Source organism: Procambarus clarkii, chromosome 1 (genome assembly GCF_040958095.1).
Source record: "Procambarus clarkii isolate CNS0578487 chromosome 1, FALCON_Pclarkii_2.0, whole genome shotgun sequence".
NCBI classification, from domain to species: domain Eukaryota; kingdom Metazoa; phylum Arthropoda; class Malacostraca; order Decapoda; family Cambaridae; genus Procambarus; species Procambarus clarkii.
Genome location: NC_091150.1, coordinates 51,523,011 through 51,528,147, shown reverse-complemented (window position 1 = coordinate 51,528,147; position 5,137 = coordinate 51,523,011).

Below are 5,137 nucleotides of genomic sequence, written 5' to 3'. Positions count from 1 at the left end.
GACTGAGGAAGGGAAGCTGCGAGGCGTTGAGCCGGCTTAACCTGGACCCAGAACCTGAGCACGACCGCACTATGGTCAGGAAGTACCACCCTGGACGAGCCAGTGACGTCACATCTTGTCCCGCCAGCCACCGACGTCAACAGAAAACGGATGAATCACCACCACCACCCAGCCGCCGTGCACTTAAGTAAGAGCCAAGTGTAAGTGGCTGGTGATTTTTAGATGAAATTTTCCTCCGGGAAATTTTATCTTTTTGGTGGGGAGTTATGTGAGGGGGTGGTTCACCAGCTCACTTACAATAGTGCTCTTATGCCTGTGGGAGCCAGTACACTTGTTAAGTGCACTTGTTAAGTGGGCGGACTTAAGTTTTGTACCAGCAACCGAAACATCTAGTGTTTGGGCTCATGTGAGAGCCCCAGTCATCAGCAGTCCATAAATGTTACCCTGGCCGGGGTGGCATGTCTGTGGACAGTGCTAGAGCTGATAGCATCATCTCATTGTATGGCATGGAGCCAGACAACTTTGCGCGCGAACGCCTAGGCCGCAGGCGTGGGGTGGGTAGACATGTGGGGCCCCACGCTCGCTGGCCACTTGAGTGGTTGTCATGGAGACAGCCGCCATCTTAGTAAACATCTTGAGCCGCCATGTTGGTCGGCCATCTTGGAGCTGCCCTAGGGGCTATGCTACACCGTCGCTGATTGGATGAGAGGGGTAGGCCGCTGTATGCCTTCCTCTCATTGGTTATTTCGAGAAGGACGCGGGAAGAGCCGGTGTGAGCATCATTCTGAACTCAGCCGCCACCTTGTCAAGACGTTCCTGTACTCAATTCGGCCAAATTGATGTATAGGGCGTCGTGGTGGCTGGACTACAACTGCTGATGCTTCCTGCTTCACCTACGACATCGGTCGTCACAGAATCCGGCCGAAGTCGTCGCTTGGAGGGGTTTAAGACATTATTGTATGCAGGGGGTAGAGAGAGGTACAGTGATCTGGGATCGTGGGGGAATGTGCATACGAGCAGCAACAGACTCGTAGATCCCATACCAGTGATGATTAGACTTGCTAGTGCTCTGTAGCAGTCGATGGGAACGGGGAAATTCGTGTCAGTGTTAAGGCAATTTCCCGTGTTTGTACTACGGTCAGGAACTACCGCCGCCTACGCCACCCGGAGCGAGCCAGCCACCTATAGCGGGGTGCCTGATGTATGGGAATGGTGTGTAAAGCCGGCAGTGTGAATGAGTAAGTACCTATGTGTGTATTTCGGTGATTAGTAGTCTCTAAAGCTTGAATTCGAGGTCAAGTGTTCCGTCACATTGTCACGCAGCACCTGTTCAGGTGGAGTGAATTGTGGGCGAGGAGATTAATCACCTGTGTTGTCATCTTGTCAGTCCAGAGGGACTTAAGGTCTGGTGTACACAGACGTACAGTGTGTGTGGGTACACACGGGAACACAGAATATACATAGATTAGCCAAGGACGGAGAGGATGTCCATGTAATAAATTCTTTTATTTCATTGTGGTAATCATTTTTGATCGTCCGTGGGACGGAGTGATATCATTTCCATGTGTGGTCTTGCAGGTGTGGAATTCCAACACTGAGCGCTCAGGTATGTGTAACGCCAGTGATTCCTGGCAATGATTATTGTGGAGTGTGCCACAGTGTGGCTTAAATTTCTTGTAGTGTTCCCAGGGCCGTGACAAGTGTGATTTATATAAATATATATATTGTGGTTGCAGTATTAATTAACGTAATTTTGGTGAGGTTTGGTGAGTGACGAGGCCGTCTAGAGAGACCGCCCCCGCTCTGTCGAGTAACGTAACTCTCGAGTGTTTATCGGCATGCGTGACCGATAAATCACTCACCCATGTGATTTAAGGAGTGTGAGATTCTCCTTAGTGTTCCCAATAACGTTTGATAGCTGTAGGCTACATGTGTCAGCGGTAATTATATATATATATATAATCGTAGTGTCACGGTGCCCAGTGTTATTGTGTTATTTACTGTGTGGTGATTGCAATATATTGACCTATGTTCTAGGGGTCATTTGCAGCAGTAAGTAAGTGTGTGCAGTATCCTAATATTTGGAAATTAGAGTACTTGCCGTGTGCGTTATTGCAAAGGGGGTTGTTATTTGATAGTGATTGTTGCTAGTGTTGAGCAATCACCTGATGTGATTGCAGTCCAGTAAAACCATTGTGGGGCAGTGTTCTAGAGGGTTCATGTCCTGTATGTTATTTTGCTAGATTCTGCAGTATTGTCATTGCAACCGGATTGTAACGTAAATCACTGTGATTTGTTAGTGTGATTTGTCATTGTCGTGGGTGAACTCGGCTGTAGACGAGTACTTGGATATACATATATTCTCCTGGTTATCTGGTAGGACATCGAAGTCCAGTATTCAGTGAGGTGATTGCGAGGCAATTAATATAACGTAACCAAGGGAACGCCCATTGCTTTAAGAGAATTTGTTCTTTGACAATTTGAGTAACGTAGAATACGTTTGGGTTAATTTACTTTCCTGTAAGCAGCTACGGTAGTCTCGAGGAGCCTAGCCATCAGCCAGATAAGAATTAGAGTATTGTCTGTCGTAATTAACGGTCAGTGGGCCGGGTAATTGACGTGTTTCAGGAAGTCAAAGTAATTAATCTCGATCCTTGTTTGATCGACTCACACGAAGGCTACATTGTTCCATTAACGTAACGTCGTTATCTGCCCGGAAGTACCGGCACTTGATTGACTCGTGAGAGGAGTAGCGTCATTTTAAAATAACGTAAACGTGGGGCTAATTACTGTTATTAGTCGCCTGAATTGGTCTGAGTATGGAAGGCTCAGACGGAATTCGTACCTTAATGTAAATTGCTGAGCCAGTGTGAAAGGTTGCGTATTTTAATTGTTTAATTATTGATCTTGAGGATAGTAATTAATTACTCTAAAGGTAATCACGAGTGATTACCGTTCTCTTAGCACTTTGGACATTGCAAATCAGAGTTTACCATCGCTGAGTGATTAGTAACCGATTAACGTAAATTAACGTAACTAGTAGAGATTAATCAGCTGTCTGGAAGTACAGGGATTAATGGGATTTTCTCACTGAATGCTCGACGGGTAGAGTGTTGTTTGATTTCCGCGTTACTAGTGACAGTTGTAAGAGTTGTTAATTTAACGTAAATGTTACCTTGTTATTAACGTAAATGTTATTGTGTTATTAACGTAAATCAATTGTTATTGATTGTTGATCGTCCGTGGGACGGAGTGTTAACGTAAGGATTAATTTGAGGAAGGGTGCTGGAGTTGCCAGTGAACCCATTAGTTATTGTTGTCATTGAAAGACTACTGATTTGATTGCATTGCAACCGCTGTTGCAGGAGTAGACTGCACTGAGGCGTAGAACAGTTAGGAGGTTACTGGAGACGTATTTCAGAACCCACTGTGTCATTTGTTGTAATTGTGATTATAGATCTGTTAGTTCTTGCTTGCTTGTTGATTCCTCTGTGGTCACGCTTATGTTCGAGTTAGTTCATTATGCAGTCCGAGGGGCTGGTGTCTAGCTGTCATTGATAGTGTCACAGGAAGGATTTCGAGTAACGTCATTGACATTTCTTTTGTTTTGTTGTAGTAGTTAGTACTTTATTGAATAAACTAAGTTGTTATGGTTAACACTGTCTTTTCGTTACACCCCCACACATTATTATTGTTATGCAAATGTTCTTCACACTCGACTAACATTGAGACGAATTTTCTGAGCTTTGGATCAAATATACGGCACCACACAACAATAAATTATTGTTGTGAGAGCCCGTGACCTACTCGTTAGATTCGCTTCGGCGATTGGCGAAGGTCGGCGGCCTAAGTGGGGGGGATTTCAATTTTCATTGGGGTCTCGGCGTTTGCTCGCGCCTAGTCAATTGTTCATACATGGTCCCAAAGTGAGGAATGAGCTGGTTACTACACTGGTGTGTTAGCTAAGCAAGTCCTTCCTCAGGCGACCTAGTTGAATATCACGACAGGAATAAAGGTTAAAGAATAAAGAAAGTTCTTAGAAATTTTCCGAGCTAAAATTCCTTATACCAATTTTAATTTATTCCAAAACTTCTCACAAGTTAAAAACTACAAAAACTCTCACAAGGTGTACCAATATGGCCATTAGTCTGATGTCAGGAAATGGAGGAAAATGTATTCATTATATTTTAGTAACAAAGTAGTGAACTTAAATAATAATTATATTTTATTTACCAATTATAAATGCAGACCTTGTAGATAATTTTATTTTCTTCGAGCCATTAACGCATTTTTTTGTGCTTGTAGTAGATTTGTAGAGATAAATTGATTATCTAGCCTGGTATTTATAAAAAAAAAATTGTATATGACTTTATGCGTATTTAATGTATGCACCTTCCGCTTGTTTGCCAATTTGTCAGATGCCAACTTAGATTTCAGTAAATTATCTTTAACGAGCTCGGGAAATGTGTGCTAATGCAAAATGTTGATTAACTTGATACATAAAAATTTTAGATAACAAACTGATTTTCATGCCTATTTTAATAGTAGCTCCTGCTTATGTAACTGTGTTTATTAAGTTTGTCTTTAGTTTAAGTGGTAGATTCATTAATTCTCAGTATGTTGCCTGTGGTGGAGTGTATACTCACCTATTTGTGCTAGCAGGATGGAGAGTTGGCTCTTGGATCCCGCCTTTCTAGCCTTTGGTTCTTTAAAACAATGATTCTGTTGTTAGCCACGGGCATAGAACTCGTGGCTAACAACAGCCACGGGCACTATGCAACTGGCGTAACTGGTACCTTAACCACTTGACTGAAAATAGCCTCGGCAACCATCGTCTTTTGTACGGTCACGGTTGGTCAAGTGGTTAAGATACCAGTTACGCCAATTGCATAGTGTTCCTGGCTGTCTGGTTTCAAGTCACTTCTGGGGTGTGGAGTTTTCACTTGCATATGTGCTTGGGGACCATTCAAGCTTGTTCGCATTTTTATTGCTCACGTGGCCCCTCAAAATGAGGTGATTCGAAGAAATAACTATGCCCAAGCTCACTACCAGTGCCGTCTGGACGGTGTGGGAAGTAGCCTCGGCTACCATCGTCTTTTGTATGGTCACGGTTGGTCATGTGGTTAAGGTACCAGTT